Consider the following 20,017-nt stretch of genomic DNA (forward strand, 5'->3'; position numbering starts at 1 on the left):
GTTGATTGTCATGTCATGTTCAAATGTACATTGTGGACGCAGTCTTTGCTCCACAGTAAGTCTTTGCTGTCATCCAGCATTCTGTTTTTGTTTACTTTGTGTAGTCAGTTAGGTTTTAGTTTCATTCTGCATAGCCTTCCCTAAGCTTCAATGCCTTTTCTTATGGGAACTCCCCTTTTGTTTATTTTTGGTTTAAGCATTAGACACCTTTTCACTTGCATAATGCCTCCTGCTGTGGTCTGCATATTGTGATCATGACAAACCATGTTCCCGACATCTACAAAGCAAATAGCTACCGGCTGCCACCTACTGATATGGAAGAGTATAACACTGTTACACTACCGAGCTCTAGACAGCACAGACACTCAACAACGGCACATTATTTGCAGACTATAATTACTGGTTTGCAAAAAATATTTTTACCCCAAATAGGTGAAATTAAATAATCTCCCACGGCACACCAGACTGTATCTCACGGCACACACACACTGCTCTATTCAACATGTTCGAAAAGGAGTAGGAAGAAGCAGTGCTTATTTAATCCTACCCCTTTTCCGTTACAAAGCTGTTGCTAAAACTTTTGTTCACTTCCTGTTCTCAATTTATTCACAATATACTCCGTAAATTGCTGCCCCCGCGACTCGACCTCGGATTAGCGGAAGAAAATGGATGGATGGATACTCCATAAGTAATAACATAAAAAAATAATTAATTAAATAATAATTAGTGAAGTAAGTTATATTTCATATAGTGAGATGAAGATTATTTAGAAAATTAATGGATGGATTAAATAAATTCAGAATATTTATCATGGTTCTTCTTCTTTGTACTTTGTAAACACTTTAAGTTTGAAGAGTTTCTTGAAGTGGATCATATTAGTAAATTGTTTGATTTATTTGCTTAATCCATTCCATAAATTAATTCCACATACTGATATACTAAAGGTCTTAAGTGTTGTACGTGCGTACTAATATTTTAAATTACATTTTGCTCTAAGATTATATTTCTCCTAGGGATGTCCGCTAATGGCTTTTTGCCGATATCCGATATTCCGGTATTGTCCAACTCTTTAATTACCGATACCGATATCAACCGATATATACAGTCGTGGAATTAACACATTATTATGCCTAATTTGGACTACCAGGTATGGTGAAGATAAGGTACTTTAAAAAAATGTTTATAAAATAAAATAAGATAAATAAATTAAAAACATTTTCTTGAATAAAAAAGAAAGTAAAACAATATAAAAACAGTTAAATTGAAACTAGTAATTAATGAAAATTAGTAAAATTAACTGTTAAAGGTTAGTACAATTAGTGGACCAGCAGCACGCACAATCATGTGTGCTTACGGACTGTATCCCTTGCAGACTGTATTGATATATATTGATATATAATGTAGGAACCAGAATATTAATAACAGAAAGAAACAACCCTTTTGTGTGAATGAGTGTGAATGAGTGTAAATGGGGGAGGAAGGTTTTTTGGGTTGGTGCACTAATTGTAAGTGTATCTTGTGTTTTTTATGTTGATTTAATAAAAAACAAACAAACAAAAAAACAAACAAACAAACAAAAAAAAGGATACCGATAATAAAAAAAACGATACCGATAATTTCCGATATTACATTTTAACGCATTTATTGGCCATCTCTAATTTCTCCTATATATATTTTGTCAGTACCGAATATTGTGCAACACTTTAGAATCCTCAGCGTGTGAAAAAGAACGCCTGTGGTCTTAACATAAATGATCCAGTCTTTCATTGATTCGTGCAAGCCTGTCACGAATGCGGAATCAGGGTTTCCGGTTTAACCTGACTCATAATCAAATGCTGATGGAAGTGTGTGAGTGTAGCATAACTGTAGGTTTGGCCTAACAGCACTTTACCACACACCTCATATGCGCCTGATAATCCTTTGCCAAAGAATAAGACATAGCAGAAATGATCTGTGATGCACTTTAGCCACTTTGTTGCTATATTTAGCCAGTAGAAGTACATAGAAAAGAGTAAAAGACAGGTGCATCGTGGATTTATTTAATAATCAAATGTGAGTCATGAGTGAGAGCGGAGGTCCGCCACCACAAGCCCAGGAAATGTGCACTACTATAGCGTACAGAAACGTTTTAGAAGCACGCGAGCCAACGTTTATCACTTCTATAAGTGTGAAGAAAATACAGCTTAGAGACAGTCTTCTGTCGTTTGGCAACACTTTGAACACCACTGCTCTACTTATTTCCAAAGGATGGCAACATGTGGCACTGAATGCACAGTGAGAGAATGGCACACATCCTGCATGTATTGACACCACACTGATACTGGGTTAGAGTTTCATAATGACCATCTGCCATCTGTAGGATGACACTGACAAAACAATATATATAAAATTAGAAAAATGATATACAGTACAGGCCAACAGTTTGGACACACATTCACATTGAATGTGTTTTCTTTATTTTCATGACTATTTACATTGTAGATTGTCACTGAAGGCATCAAAACTATGAATGAACACATGTGGAGTTATGTACTTAACAGAAAAAAGGTGAAATAACTGAAAACACGTTTTATATTCTAGTTTCTTCAAAATAGCCACCCTTTTCTCTGATTACTGCTTTGTACACTCTTGGCATTCTCTCGATGAGCTTCAAGAAGTAGTCACCTGAAATGGTTTTCACTTCACAGGTGTCATAGTTTTGATACTTTCAGTGACAATGTACAAGGTAAATAGTCTTGAAAATAAAGATAACGCATTGAAATGAGAAGGTGTGTCCAAACTGTTGGCCTGTACTGTGTGTATTGTGATTAAAACTTTGTTAAAAGATTTCAGCATGTGAATGACTACTTTTTGAGCACAATCATCAACATCTTGATATGAATTCTTTATGTCATAAAAACCCTGAACCACAATAACAAACAGTGTTAAATTATAACAGCGTCCAGCCAAAGAGAGCATTCTCACCATTGTAAAGAAGTTGTCTGAGATAATGTATCTTATATTTTGACCTCTAAATGTACATATTCATGAAAACACTGAACACTAAAATAAGGTCTATGTTGGTTATAAAGGCCGTTACAGGTATTTTGGGTATTTGTGTTGTATTAGCATTAAAAAATTACAGTTGGTACAAAATGCGGCTGCTAGACTTTTGACAAGAACAAGAAAGTTTGATCATATTACGCCTATACTGGCTCACCTGCACTGGCTTCCTGTGCACCTAAGAAGTGACTTTAAGGTTTTACTACTTACGTATAAAATACTACACGGTCTAGCTCCGTCCTATCTTGTCGATTGCATTGTACCATATGTCCCGGCAAGAAATCTGCGTTCAAAGAACTCCGGCTTATTAGTGATTCCCAGAGCCCAAAAAAAGTCTGCGGGCTATAGAGCGTTTTCTATTCGGGCTCCAGTACTATGGAATGCCCTCCCGGTAACAATTAGAGATGCTACCTCAGTAGAAGCATTTAAGTCCCATCTTAAAACTCATTTGTATACTCTAGCCTTTAAATAGCCCCCCTGTTAGACCAGTTGATCTGCCGTTTCTTTTCTTTTCTCCTCTGCTCCCCTTTTCCTTGAGGGGGGGGGGCACAGGTCCGGTGGCCATGGATGAAGTGCTGGCTGTCCAGAGTCGGGACCCGGGGTGGACCGCTCGCCTGTGCATCGGCTGGGAACATCTCTACGCTGCTGACCCGTCTCCGCTCGGGATGGTGTCCTGCTGGCCCCACTATGGACTGGACTCTTACTATTATGTTGGATCCACTATGGACTGGACTCTCACAATATTATGTCAGACCCACTCGACATCCATTGCTTTCGGTCTCCCCTAGAGGGGGGGGGGGGTTACCCACATATGCGGTCCTCTCCAAGGTTTCTCATAGTCATTCACATCGACGTCCCACTGGGGTGAGTTTTTCCTTGCCCGTATGTGGGCTTTGTACCGAGGATGTCGTTGTGGCTTGTGCAGCCCTTTGAGACACTTGTGATTTAGGGCTATATAAATAAAGATTGATTGATTGATTGATTGATTAATCACACAAATCCGAATAATGTGCGCCTCACAACTTTGTCCAATTCTCGCAACTTCGGCCAATCAGCATCATTTTCAAGTATCTAATATGACTTTTAAATGTGCACGTCAATTGTCTAATCAAAACTTATGTTTGCTTTTTGTGTAACCAAAGCAGGAGCAACAGGGGCTAACTATATCAACTCTTTATTGATAAATGACACAATTGTCATACTATCCCGTGGCTCAGATCTATTTCCTGTTTCCTACTTAGCCTTCTGGGTAATGTAATATATACCCATTTACTTCCTAGTTTATATCCATTTATCTATTTAACGTGTATTTATTCAGTGTAAGACAATTAAAAACATTTTTATTTGCAATGCTGACCTAGCAAAGAGGTGGCATTTACATGTTACAGATGTTGACGTGTAAAAAATAATCTTTCATCGTTTTCATTTACCAACAAAAATTAGTGCAATAGATCGCTCTCAACAATTTATATATGCTCTTAATGTGTTGGAACATAAATAAATGTGTAAGATGGACAAAAACATAATAAAATGTAAAACATACACAGAGAATGTCTGCAAACATTGGTGATGTTTCCTTCTGTTATTATAATTAATTATTCCTTATTATTAATTATTTCTGAGTATGTGCGTTTACTGCCATCTTCTGTCTACTTTTAAGTCTGTGTGATATAAACTGAGTAAAACATCAGTATGTACTAGAGATGTCTGATATTACATTTTAAAATATTTATCGACCGATAATATCGTCAGTCCGATATTATCGGCCGATAAATGTTTTAAAATATATCGGAAATTATTATTAAATTATTAAATTATTATTATTAAATTATTGTTAAATTATCGGTTTCAATAAGTAAAATGTATGACTTTTTAAAACGCCGCTGTACGGAGTGGTACACGGACATAGGGAGAAGTACAGCGCAGTTGCGTCTCCCAGTCATACTTGCCAACCCTCCCGATTTTCCCAGGAGACTCCTGAATTTCAGTGCCCCTCCTATTTTGGCATTCTCCCGAATTTCTCCCGATTTCCACCCAGACAACAATAGTGGAGGCGTCGTGCCTTAAAGGCACTGCCTTAGCGTGCCGGCCCAATCAGAGAATATCTATGTTTCATCACACACACAAGTGAATGCCATGCGTTCTGGGTCAACAGCCATACAGGTCACACTGAGGGTGGCCATACAAACAACTTTAACACTGTTACAAATATGCGCCACACTGTGAACAGACAACAAACAAGAATGACAAACACATTTCGGGAGAACATCTGCACCGTAACACAACATAAACACAGCAGAACAAATACCCAGAACCCCTTGCAGCACTAACTCTTCCGGGACGCTACAATATACACCCCCCGCTACCTCTAACCCCCCCGCAACTCAACCCCGCCCCGCCCACCTCAACCTCCTCATGCTCTTTCAGGGAGAGCATGTCCCAAATTCCAAGCTGCTGTTTTGAGGCATGTTAAAAAAAAGAATGCACTTTGTGACTTCAATAATAATTAAAGCTGCAAGCAGCGTTTGTCGGGCCCGCGTATTTGGCAGGTGCTAGTCCTAAGTGTCCCAATACTTTAGTCTACTTTTAGTCTGAAGTGTCCCAAGACTTTTGTCTAGTGTACCTACCTTGTCTGCATTGTGTGGGCACGTTGGTGCTTCCTGCTTTTAAGCAGCCATCTTAAAAAAACAGCACCGCAGCAGCATCAGCGCAGCGGGTCTTTGAAGGGTCATAAAATCCAAACCGGAGCAGGTATCACAACTCTTTCGCCAACTTTTAATCAGAAGGGTTCAATCTCTCTCCTGTGTTAGTTTGAAGCCGAAACAACAAACGCGCTCAGAGGAGATAATGTTTGAAGAAAGGTGACCGGTTTTTACAAAAATGTAGTGTTGAAGGGGGAATAGCAAACTTCCTGTATATTTTTGCTGGGGGTTGTCAATTTATGAAAAGTAGGTCTAAGTGAGACCTACATAGAGGTTTTTGTTTCATGTCTCTCCGACATTCCCAGTGGGAGTTACAGGCAGTTTTGTAATTTTTTTTCTTCCGAGGAGCAGTTTTTTATCAGTTTTATTCAAAAATTGCTGTTGAGGGCAATTTTTAAATTTGGGGTTAGGTTTCTTTATTAGATCGCAATTTTTGCCAGTCCTGATGTGTGCGTTGAGTTCGGTGAGTTTTGAAGCGTGTTAAGGGGGTCAAATTACAGCTCAAAGAAGCAAAACTGACTGTTTTTAGTACTTTTTTGTCTTGAAGGGGGAATTGCCAACTTCCTGTTGATTTTAGCCCGAGGATGTACAATTATGAGAACTAGGTCTAAGTCAGACCTACATAGAGGATTTTGTTTCATGTTTTTCCGACCTTCCCAGTGGGAGTTACAGGCAGTCTAGTTTTTTTTTTTCCTAGGGGGCGCTAGAGCGCAATTTTGAGTTTTGAGGTTTGGTTGTTTGATAAAAAGTTTTGCCGTATATTACTGATGTGTGTGTAAAATTTGGTGAGTTTTGAAGCATGTTAAGGGGGTCAAAGTAGTGCGCAAAGCTGCGGAAGAATAATAATAATAATAATAATAAAACCTTAGAAATTCAATAGGTCCTTATGTCCCATTGCATAAGGACTCCCTGTGGGAGTCCTTTTGCAATGGGCCATTGCGGGCCCTAAATATGGCAGTGCCATGTTGATTTCTTTTGGAAAACCTTGTTACATTGTTTAATGCATCCAGCGGGTCATCACAACAAAATTAGGCATAATAATGTTTTAATTCCACGACTAAATATATCGGTATCGGTTGATATCGGAATCGGTAATTAAGAGTTGGACAATATCGGAATATCGGATATCTGCAAAAAAAAGCCATTATCGGACATATCTAGTATGTACAATATTTATTTTCCGTTTTTTGTTAAAATCTTGTGCTTTTTGAGATTAAGGTTACAAGGAACACTGAAAACATTGAAAACACATTTGTCAAATCACAAGTTGATTCAATGTCATTGAAAAAAAATAAGCCTCAAACAATTGCAACTTTTGGAAAAAGCTGCCGCAGATTCAAACATTTTAGGCCGCGACAATCACAAAAAAAGAGCCTGCGAAATCCTGGAAAGACTGATTATGTCATGGAAGCACCGATTGAGTTATTAATGCATATCATAATTGATCATTCAATGCTGCAACTATCAGGGCAAATTCCTTAGTAGCTGTGTAGGACAGACGTGACGAGCGGCTGTATCGCATCACATCAATGGTCAATAAATACAGCACTGATAAAATAAAACAAGTTGATTGGAGGATCAATAACTGACGAAAATCGAAGCTCCTTGAGGGAGGATTTGATGTTACGACTAAAGACAAGAGGAAGTGGTACAGATGAACAAGCTCTGCTTCTTCCTACTCCTTTTCGGACACTGCAAGTGTCATCACGTTATGTTTTTCCAATGTAACGTGTTAAAGCGCGTTCTAAGGAAACTATTTATTACAGCAGCAGAACAAAACAGGACAAAGACGCTTTCACGTAGGGGCCAGCAGGGGGCCGAGGGTGGCCTTGCAGAAGATAGGACACGCTGTCAGCATTTGGCACATCATCATATACAAACTGCTGCTTGCTCTCCTGCTGTTATTAGCATCAAGTAGACATATATGAGAGAGAGAGAGAGAGAGAGAGAGAGAGAGAGAGAGAGAGAGAGAGAGAGAGAGAGAGCGAAAGAGAAAGAGAGAGAGAGAGAAAGAAAGCCTGAGGGTGCCACTACCTAAAAATAACAATAGCCTTCATGTTGAGTCTCGAGCGGCCTCATATGTTTCAACCTTGGAGCAGGAAGTGCATATACAATAATAATTAATAATAATAATAATAATAATTAAAGCTGCAAGCAGCGTTGGACGGGCCCGCGTATTTGGCAGGTGCTAGTCCTAAGTGTCCCAATACTTTTGTCTACTTTTAGTCTGAAGTGTCCCAAGACTTTTGTCTAGTGTACCTACCTTGTCTGCATTGTGTGGGCACGTTGGTGCTTCCTGCTTTTAAGCAGCCATCTTAAAAAAACAGCATTGCAGCAGCATCAGCGCAGCGGGTCTTTGAAGGCTCATAAAATCAAAACCGGAGCAGTTATAACAAAACTGTTCTGTTAATCTATGCACAAGGGTTTAATCTCTCTCCTGTGTTAGTTTGAAGCCGAAACGACAAACGCGCTCAGAGGAGATAGTTTTTGAAGGAAGGTGACTGGTTTTTACAAAATAATTGTTTAGAAGGGGGAATAGCAAACTTGCTGTTGATTTTTTCTGGGGGTTGTCAATTTATGAAATGTAGGTCTAAGTGAGACCTACAGAGAGGTATTTGTTTCATGTCTCTCCGACCTTCCCAGTGGGAGTAACAGGCAGTTTTGTAACTTTTTTCTTCCGAGGAGCAGTTTTTTATCAGTTTTATTCAAAAATTGCTGTAGAGCACAATTTTTAGATTTTGGGTTAGGTTTTTTCATTAGATCACAGTTTTAGCCAGTCCGGATGTGTGTGTTCAGTTTGGTGAGTTTTGAAGCATGTTAAGGGGGTCAAATTACAGCTCAAAGAGGCAAAAGTGACTGTTTTTAGTACTTTTTTGTCTTGAAGGGGGAATAGCCAACTTCCTGTTGATTTTAGCCCGAAAAGACATACAATTATGAGAACTAGGTCTAAGTCAGACCTACATAGAGGTTTTTGTTTCATGTCTCTCTGACCTTCCTAGTGGTAGTTACAGGCAGTCTGTTTTTTTTTTTTTCCTAGGGGGCGCTAGAGCGCAATTTTGATTTTTGGGGTTCGTTTTTTTTATCAAAAGACAATTTTCGCAGGTCCTGATGAGTGTGTCAAATATGGTGAGTTTTGAAGCATGTTGAGTGGGTCAAATTAGTGTTCAAAGAGGCGGCGGAATAATAAGAATAAAGAATAATAATAAAACGAACGAATAATAGGTCCTTATGTCCCATTGCATAAGGACTCCCTGTGGGAGTCCTTTTGCAATGGGCCATGGCGGGCCCTAATAATAATAATAGGCTCCAGCACCTCCCGCGACCCCGAAAGGGAAAAGCGGTAAAAAATGGATGGATGGATGGATGTATTATTTTTATTATTATAATTATGGTGTCGAATTTGTAAGAGTGAACATGAAGGGAAGCTGTGTGACAAGCTGTATGATAACTGGAAGCAAACCAAACACAACTGCTTTTTTTTCCCCAGCACAATTGTACTCACAAGTTGTCTCAGTGACCTTCCTGCTCGCTTCCACCGCCTCCTCTGCAGGCGGGAAGGATGGATCATAACCAAAATAAAATCAAGATACAACGATGGAATATGTATCCTTGATCTGAGGTCACAGATACATCATGATACATGCTAGTGCTGTCCCGATACCGATATTTTGGTACCGGTACAGAAATAATTGTAATACTTTTCATTACTTTGATACTTTTCTAAATAAAGTGGACCACAAAAAATGCATTATTGGCTTTATTTTAACTAAAAATCTTAGGGTACATTAAACATATTTTTCTTATTGCAAGTTTGTCCTTAAATAAAATAGTGAACATACAAGACAATTTGTCTTTTAGTAGTAAGTAAACAAACAAAGGCTCCTAATTTAGTCTGCTGATGTATGCAGTAACATATTGTGTCATTTATCATTCTATTATTTTGTCAAAATTATTAAGGACAAGTGGTAGAAAATTAATTATTAATCTACTTGTTCATTTACTGTTAATATCTGCTTACTTTCTCTTTTAACATGTTCTATCTACACTTCTGTTAAAATGTAATAATCACTTATTCTTCTGTTGTTTGGATGCTTGGATGATACCACAAATTTGGGTATCAATCCGATACCAAGTAGTTACAGGATCATACATTGGTCATATTCAAAGTCCTCATGTGTCCAGGGACATATTTCCTGAGTTTATAAACATAATATACATTTTAAAAAAACGAAAGAAGTGATGCCAAAAAATATCAACGTAATCATAGTAGTATCGACTAGATAAGCTCCTGTATTTGGTATCATTACAGTGGATGTCAGGTGAAGATCCACCAAAGGCGTTTGTTTACATTGTGACGCCGGTGAGCTACGGTGTGTAGTGAAGCATGTTTAGCTATTCCTCGTCCTGCAGGGATGATACTTGTAAGAAACGTACTTTGTCGCCATGGAGACCAGGATTAGTGATTTGGAAGTAGCTAAAACACTGCCGACTAGGGATGGACTTTAGCCGCTAGCTAGCCGTGTCTTAGAGCAATTCTTCCTGAGGGCATTTCAGTGTTATAACTTCACCTTTATCTTTAGTTTTTAAGCCAAAATGCGTCCGTTCTCCCTTTTCTGTCGACACACTGTGTCTGTTTGTAAGTACTCGGTGACTGTGCGCTGCCGAACATGCTCGTCTGCTCGTAAACCAGCCATGACACGACATGTTGATGAGGGTGGGTGGCGGACCGATACTTTTCAGAGTCGGTATAGTACCGAATATGATTCATTAGTATTGCGGTATTATAGTAATACCGGTATACCGCACAACCCTAATACATACACATACATAATATAGGGGGCGGCGTGGCTCAGTTGGTAGAGCGGCTGTGCCAGCAACTTTAGGGTTTGATCCCTGCTTTAGCCATCCTAGTTATAGCCATTGTGTCCTTGGGCAAGATACTTGACCCACCCACACTGGTTTAAATGTATTGTAGAGACAATGTAGATAATGGGTTTAAGCAAAGAAATCAAACAATGTACTAATATGATCCACTTTAAGAAACTCTTCAAACTTAAAGTGTTAAAGTACAAAGAAGAACAAACATGACAAATATTCTGAATTTATCTCATCCATCCATTCATTTTCTAGATAATCTTACTCATCTTACCATATGAAATATAACTTACTTCACCGAGTATTATTTATTTATTTTTATTGTGATTACTTATGGAGTATATTGTGAATAAATTGAGAACAGGAAGTGATCAAATGTTTTAGCAACTGTTATGTAAAGGAAAAGGGGTAGGATTAAATAAGCTCTGCTTCTTCCTACTCCTTTTCGAACATGTCGAATAGAGAAACTGGAAATTGTCATGTTGTATGCATGTTCCAAATAAACTCAAACTCAACTCAACTATGTAAAGCGCTTTGAGTCACTAGAGAAAAGTGCTATATAAATATAATTCACTTCACTATAGTACAGAAAATACACATTTTTCATTCAAAACTTATTGTCTAAAAATGTTCCTTTTCAAAAGCATGTTCGATGTTAACATCAGGATGTTTTGGGGTTGATTTTTTACTTCATTTCAATGTAGAACATTGATTTGACATACAAGTATTTGGGGTTACAAGCTTGTCACAGAACAAATTTTACTCGTAAGCCAAGGAATGACTGAATATTCAATTCACGGTACATTCAATACAGAGAAATATTGTAAAAAAAAAAAAAAAAAAAAAGAGAAAAACATGGTGTACTTTGTTGCACGGCATGGTGGACAGACTCTGTTTTGCAAGTCCTGAAGTTAGTGGTGCAACAAAAAGACGCACACTTTGCTTAATGCTGTATGCCAGCAGACATCGGAGAGGAAAAACATGTCAACACAAATGTCTCTCAAAGCAATTACAGCAAAGTGAAAGCAAATTACATCTGAAGCCCAGAGCGAGACAAACAACTGAAGGCCAATGACAGCCTGGGCAGACCAGATACTTCTGAAGAAGAGCAGACAGAAGCAGGTCCAACCCAAAGAAGTGAAGACAAATTAAAAGGGCCAAAAAGACAGTGTCGTCATAAAAACATCGCGTTCAGTCCCGCTAAAATGATAATGTGCCATTTTCAGCATTTCTGCTCCCAGATAGTCTGTTTAACATCCTCGTCAGTAAACACACAAGGGCTGCAACAACTAATCGATTAAATCGATTAAAATCGATTATAAAAATAGTTGGCGATTAAATTAGTCATCGATTCGTTGGATCTATGCTGTGCGCATGCGCAGAGGCTTTTTTTTTTTTTTTTTTAAATAAACCTTTATTTATAAACTGCAACATGTACAAACAGCTGAGAAACAATAATCAAAATAAGTAGGGATGTCCGATAATGGCTTTTTGCTGATATCCAATATTCCGATATTGTCCAACTCTTTAACTACCGATACCGATATCAACCGATACCGATATATGCAGTCGTGGAATTAACACATTATTATGCCTAATTTGGACAACCAGGTATGGTGAAGATAAGGTACTTTAAAAAAAAAATAAAATAAATAAGATAAGTAAATTAAAAACATTTTATTGAATAAAAAAGAAAGTAAAACAATATAAAAACAGTTACATAGAAACTAGTAATGAATGAAAATGAGTAAAATTAACTGTTAAAGGTTAGTACTATTAGTGGACCAGCAGCACGCACAATCATGTGTGCTTACGGACTGTATCCCTTGCAGACTGTATTGATATATATTGATATATAATGTAGGAACTAGAATATTAATAACAGAAAGAAACAACCCTTTTGTGTGAATGAGTGTGAATGAGTGTAAAAGGGGGAGGACGGTTTTTGGGGTTGGTGCACTGATTGTGTCTTGTGTTTTTTATGTTGATAATAAAAAAAAAACAACTAAAAAAAAACAAAAAAAACCGATACTGATAATAAAAAAAAAAGATACCGATAATTTCCGATATTACATTTTAACGCATTTATCGGACATCCCTAAAAATAAGTATGGTGCCAGTATGCTGGTTTTTTTTCCAATAAATTACTGGAAAGGATAGAAATGTAGTTTGTCTCTTTTATCCGATTATTAATCGATTAATCGAAGTAATAATCGACAGATTAATCGTTTATCAAATCAATCGTTAGTTGCAGCCCTAAAACACACATTTTTTCATGTCGTCACAACACTCGGACATCTGTAACAGTCAGCAGAGCAAAGCAATTATAAAACATCAAAAGATGTATAGCAACGAGTGTTGTCCCAATACCAATATTTTGGTACCGGTGCCAGAATGTATTTCGATATTTTTCGTTACTTTTTCTAAATAAAGGGGACCACAAAAAATGCATTATTGGCTTTATTTTAACCAAAAAATCTTAGGGTACATTAAACATATGTTTCTTATTGCAAGTTTGTCCTTAAATAAAATAGTGAACATAAAGGACAACTTGTCTTTTAGTAGTAAGTAAACAAACAAAGGCTCCTAATTTAGTCTGCTGACATATGCAGTAACATATTGTGTCATTATTTTGTCAAAATTATTAAGGACAAGTGGTAGAAAATGAATTATTAATCTACTTGTTCATTTACTGTTTATATCTGCTTACTTTCTCTTTTAACATGTTCTATCTACACTTCTGTTAAAATGTAATAATCACTTATTCTTCTGTTTGGATGCTTTACATTAGTTTTGGATGATACCACAAATTTGGGTATCGATCCGATACCAAGTAGTTACAGGATCATATTCAAAGTCCTCATGTGTCCAGGGACATATTTCCTGAGTTTCTAAACATAATATGAATAATGTTGAAACCCTGGACTGGAGGTCCCCTCAATCCGAGACGCCACAGAGAATCCACACAGACGGAGATCCCCACAGGGCTATATAAGTAAACTTTGATTGATTGATACTGTATTTTTACACATTCATCATGTTTGGCAAACTTCCCTTTTCAATTTGGTATTACATTTATATGCAGACCTAAACAATTGCGATTGCAGTAATGTTGTGTATGTCTTTTATTTGCTTAGTATTAGACTCTTCTGATGCGTAAATTCTGGTACAAAAACCAACAATAAACATCCTTCTGAATGACTTCAACGTCTGGGGCATCATTCACCTATCAGTGCCAGGGATCAGTGTTTAGCCATCGGTCACTTGGTGCAGCCACACACGCAGGGGACAGATTACACACACAAATACACGACAGTAAAGTGCTAAAAAACATGTAATAAGCACACAACAACACTTCCAAACTGCAGTGAAGTACAGTACAGTACATTTACATGACTTTTAGATTTACATTACAGCGAAAATCCAGTAAGTAAAAAGTAAAAATACAGGAGTTTCTTGGGGAAAAAGAAGAAGGTACTGTATCACACGCACTCACACTAGTGTTGTACGGTATACCGGTACTAGTACAGTATCGTGTTACTAATGAATCAAAAACGGTACTATACTCTGTTTGAAAAGTACCCGTTCCCTGCCCCCGTCGTAACATTGCTGGTTTTACAAGCAGAGGAGCATGTTCGGCAGCGCACATACACAAGAGTACTTACAAGCAGACAGTGTGTGTAGACAGAAAAGGGAGAACGGATGCATTTTGGCTTAAAAACTAACGATAAAGGTGAAGCTATAACACTAAAACATTTTAAAACATGGCTCGCTAGCTCGCGGTTAACGTCCATCCGCAGTCGGCATTGTTTTAGCTACTTCTAAATCACTAATCCTCGCCTTCTGAAACGACTGGGTCGCATAGTGATGCGGGTGTGGTTCTCCCAAGGATGCAGACGGCTTCGGACACAGCTTGCAGGTAGGAAAAATGATTTATTTTAAATATAAATCATATGAAGAATAAACAAAAGACATGCACGTAGCACAAAAGGCAAAACAAAAGGACTAGCGTGGGAGCTAGCAGGAAAAAAATAGCATAGCATGAGATCTAAGTAGTCGTTAACAGTTGTATGAGAACAAACTAGGAAGCCAGACTGAGTGAGGCCAGGACAAAGACTAAATAGCCCTCTGATTAGTGCCCGGGCAACAGGTGCGCGTCCCGAACACTAACCAGAGACAGGTGAAAGTAATCAGTTGACATGGCAACTGAACACAAACAAAATCAATGTGCTGAAAACATATGTGACGAGAAACATAAACAAACTATGATCCGTGCAGCGGATCGTAACAGCCTCCATGGCGACAAATAAAGTAAGCTTCTTACAAGTATCATCCCTGCAGGATGAGGAATAGCTAAACATGCTTCACTACACACTGTAGGATACAACAGCTCACCGGCTTCACCGCTAACAAAAATTAGATCTATACCTAACATCCACTGTAATGATACCAAGTACAACAGTAAAGTGCTACTTTACTTGCTACTGTTAACGATCAGGAAAAGCCTGATCCCTGCAGCTATAGCCGCCCTGAACAGCAGGTCCGGCCGACCTGTCTGACAAGCCTATAAATGTGTTGGTCATGTATGATGTACTTTTGTTATTTTTGTTTTGTGATGTGTAATGTCTATTGTTTAAATGTACGGCAGTGAAAATGAATTTCCCCAACGGGGACCAATAAATCTAAATCTAAAAATCTAAACTACAATAGTGTATCTAGTCGATACTATTATGATTACATCGATATTTTTTTATCTTATTTAGACTGGGATGAGAATCAGCACCTCCAAGTCCGAGTCCATGGTTCTCGCCCGGAAAAGGGTGGAGTGCCATCTCTGGGTTGGGGGGGAGATCTTGCCCCAAGTGGAGGAGTTCAAGTACCTCGGAGTCTTGTTCACGAGTGAGGGAAGAGTGGATCGTGAGGTCGACAGGCGGATCGGTGCGGCGTCTTCAGTAATGCGGACGCTGTATCGATCAATTGCGGTGAAGAAGGAGCTGAGCCGGAAGGCAAAGCTCTCAATTTACCGGTCAATCTGCGTTCCCATCCTCACCTATGGTCATGAGCTTTGGGTTATGACTGACAGGACAAGATCACGGGTACAAGCGGCCGAAATGAGTTTCCTCCGCCGGGTGGCGGGGCTCTCCCTTAGAGATAGGGTGAGAAGCTCTGTCATCCGGGGGGAGCTCAAAGTAAAGCCGCTGCTCCTCCACATCGAGAGGAGCCAGATGAGGTGGTTCGGGCATCTGGTCAGGATGCCACCCGAACGCCTCCCTAGGGAGGTGTTTAGGGCACGTCCGACCGGTAGGAGGCCGCGGGGAAGACCCAGGACACGTTGGGAAGACTATGTCTCCTGGCTGGCCTGGGAACGCCTCGGGGTCCCACAGGAAGAGCTGGACGAAGTGGCTGGGGAGAGGGAAGTCTGGGCTTCCCTGCTTAGGCTGCTGCCCCCGCGACCCGACCTCGGATAAGCGGAAGAAGATGGATGGATGGATGGATGGATATTTTTTATCGTCACAAAATCTTTTTTCCTTTAAAAAAATGTATATTATGTTCATAAACTCAGGAAATATGTCCCTGGACACAAGAGGACTTTGAATATGACCAATGTATGATCCTGTAACTACTTGGTATCGGATCGATACTTACATTTGTGGTATCATCCAAAACTAATGTAAAGTATCCAAAACAACAGAAAAATAAGAGTTTATTACATTTTAACAGAAGTGTACATAGACCATGTTAAAAGAGAAAGTAAGCAGATATTAACAGTAAATGAACAAGTAGATTAATTATTCATTTTCTACCACTTGTCCTTAATAATATTAACAAAATAATAGAATGTTAAATGACATAATATGTTACTGCATACATCAGCAGCCAAGCTAGGAGTCTTTGTTTGCTTACTTACTACTAAAATACAAGTTGTGCAGTATGTTTACTATTCATTAAGGCCAAAATTGTTAATCGATGGCAATAAGAAACGTATTTTCAATGTACCGTAAGATTTTTTGTTAAAATAAAGCCAATAATGCTAATTTTTTTGGTCCCCTTTATTTGGAAAAGTATCAAAAAGTACCGGTACCAAAAAACACACTTTCCTGAAGTTGTGTTAGTGTGCAACATTTGCACACACTTTGACATAACGTTATAACAATCAAACACGTGCTTTGTTACAAGGTCCACAGATCAGCTCGGTTTCCAGTTCTTCACCAGATATCCTTCTCCCTTCATTATTCCAGTCCAGGAAATGACAGGATTAGTTGTGGCGTCTTTTAAACATCAGATGTTATCCTCCTCTCCTGGGTGAACAATTAATCCCTTCTCCTTATCGCCCTCCCACCCCCATTCAGGCTTCATCTGGCCTCCATTCTTGCGTTTCTCTCTCCTTCACGGCCCGACGTTCCCAGAGGAGATATTATTCAGAGCACAGAAATGGAGACAAGTGTCCAGGGGCCTCATGTATTTAGACTTGCACGGATTTCCTACTGCAAAATGGTGCATGATCAAATCCTTAAAATGTCGTAAGCACGGAAAAATTCAGACGTTTTAAGTATTTCTTTGGAATATCCCAATCAACGTGGATTTGAGCACCACGTGTGGGCGTGGCTGGCCACTCCCTGTCCACGCCTCTATTTAAATATGCAAATAATATTTAAATTAACCATGTGCCTAGGATGCTACACATTCTGCACAGTCAGAAAGCACAAGGATAATGAGCAAAATTAAGGAATTCACTGACTTCTCGCTGAAGTGAATAAAGGCGCCCCCTCTTTGGCACAATAACCTCTGGCGTTTCCGGCGAACAAAAGAGGATTGAGTAGGTTAAAGCAGTGTTTTTCAACCACTGTGCCGTGGGAGATTATCTATTTTCACCTATTTGGGTTAAAAACATTTTTTGCAAACCAGTAATTATAGTCTGCAAATTATGTGCTGTTGTTGAGTGTCTGTACTGTCTAGAGCTTGGCAGAGTAACCGTGTAATACTCTTCCGTATCAGTAGGTGGAAGCCGAGCCGGTAGCTAATTGCTTTGTAGATGTCGGAAACAGCGGGAGGCAGCAAGCAGGTAAAAAGGTAACTAAAGAAAAGGCATTGAAGCTTAGGGAAGGCTATGCAGAACGAAACTAAAACTGAACTGGCTGCAAAGTATACAAAAACAGAATGCTGGACGACAGCAAAGACTTACTGTGGAGCAAAGACGGCATCCATAGTGTACATGACAATCAACAATGTCCCCACAAAGAAGGATAAAAACAACTGAAATATTGTTGATTGCTAAATCAAAGTACATGCGGGAAAATATCGCTCAAAGGAAGACATGAAACTGCTACAGGAAAATACCAAAGCAAGCGAAAAAGCCACCAAAATAGGAGCGCAAGACAAGAACTAAAACACTACACACAGGAAAACAGCAAAAATCTCAAAATAAGTCACGGCGTGATGTGACAGGTAGTGACAGTACACCTACTTTGAGACAAAAGCTATAGTGATGCATGGTTGGTTATGGTTTAAAGTCATATCCAACAATTGCAACAACGACTTTTTTACTGTCAACCGAGTTTTGTTTTTTAATGATTTCTGCTGGTGGTGTGCCTCCGGATTTTTTCAACGCAAAAAATGTGCCTTGACTCAAAAAAGGTTGAAAAAAACACTGGGTTAAAGTGTGCGAGGCTGTCAATGCTGCGGAGTCAGAGAACCGCACACAAGGACAAATAAGAAATAAGTGGCACTACATCAGAAAGAAAGTGAAGAAGAAGATTAATGTGGCCAAAACATGCAAGGGGGCCAGAGATAAAGTAGTGAATTGGGAGCACATGTGGGTAACTCTGATTACCCCCACAGTAGGGTTGTACGGTATACCGGTATTAGTATAGTACCGCGATACTAATGAATCATTTTCGATACTATACCGCCTCTGAAAAGTTCGGCAGCGCACAATCAGAGTACTTACAAACCCCGTTTCCATATGAGTTGGGAAATTGTGTTAGATGTAAATATAAACGGAATACAATGATTTGCAAATCATTTCCAACCCATATCCAGTTGAATATGCTACAAAGACAACATATTTGATGTTCAAACTGATAAACGTTTTTCTTTTTGCAAATAATCATTAACTTTAGAATTTGATGCCAGCAACACGTGACAAAGAAGTTGGGAAAGGTGGCAATAAATACTGATAAAGTTGAGGAATGCTCATCAAACACTTATTAGAACATCCGACAGGTGTGCAGGCTAATTGGGAACAGGTGGGTGCCATGATTGGGTATAAAAACAGCTTCCCAAAAAATGCTCAGTCTTTCACAAGAAAGGATGGGGCGAGGTCCACCCCTTTGTCCACAACTGCGTGAGCAAATAGTCAAACAGTTTAAGAACAACATTTCTCAAAGTGCAATTGCAAGAAATTTAGGGATTTCAACATCTACGGTCCATAATATCATCAAAAGGTTCAGAGAATCTGGAGAAATCACTCCACGTAAGCGGCATGGCCGGAAACCAACGTTGAATGACCGTGACCTTCGATCCCTCAGACGGCACTGTATCAAAAACCGACATCAATCTCTAAAGGATATCACCACATGGGCTCAGGAACACTTCAGAAAACCACTGTCACTAAATACAGTTGGTCGTTACATCTGTAAGTGCAAGTTAAAGCTCTACTATGCAAAGCGAAAGCCATTTATCAACAACATCCAGAAACCCAGCCGGCTTTTCTGGGCCCGAGATCATCTAAGATGGACTCATGCAAAGTGGAAAAGTGTTCTGTGGTCTGACGAGTCCAGGAAATATTCGACATCGTGTCATCCGGACCAAAGGGGAAGCGAACCATCCGGACTGTTATCGACGCAAAGTTGAAAAGCCAGCTTCTGTGATGGTATGAGGGTGTATTAGTGCCCAAGGCATGGGTAACTTACACATCTGTGAAGGCGCCATTAATGCTGAAAGGTACATACAGGTTTCGGAACAACATATGCTGCCATCTAAGCGCCGTCTTTTTCATGGACGCCCGTGCTTATTTCAGCAAGACAATGCCAAGCCACATTCAGCACGAGTTACAACAGCGTGGCTTCGTAAAAAAAGAGTGCGGGTACTTTCCTGGCCCGCCTGCAGTCCAGACCTGTCTCCCATCGAAAATGTGTGGCGCATTATGAAGCTTAAAATACGACAGCGGAGACCCCGGACTGTTGAACGACTGAAGCTCTACATAAAACAAGAATGGGAAAGAATTCCACTTTCAAAGCTTCAACAATTAGTTTCCTCAGTTTCCAATCGTTTACTGAGTGTTGTTAAAAGAAAAGGTGATGTAACACAGTGGTGAACATGCCCTTTCCCAACTACTTTGTCACGTGTTGCAGCCATGAAATTCTAAGTTAATTATTATTTGCAAAAAAAAAAAAAAA

At 39.2% G+C, this 20,017-nt stretch overlaps 1 protein-coding gene across 3 annotated transcripts in view; it reads right to left on the reverse strand.

Annotated features, from left to right (window-relative positions):
- cacna2d2a (calcium channel, voltage-dependent, alpha 2/delta subunit 2a) overlaps positions 1-20,017 on the reverse strand; it is a 629,987-nt gene that overhangs the window by 354,480 nt on the left and 255,490 nt on the right. The gene's annotated exons all lie outside the window — the stretch shown is intronic.

The sequence above is a fragment of the Nerophis lumbriciformis genome, linkage group LG38 (assembly GCF_033978685.3).
Source record: "Nerophis lumbriciformis linkage group LG38, RoL_Nlum_v2.1, whole genome shotgun sequence".
NCBI classification, from domain to species: domain Eukaryota; kingdom Metazoa; phylum Chordata; class Actinopteri; order Syngnathiformes; family Syngnathidae; genus Nerophis; species Nerophis lumbriciformis.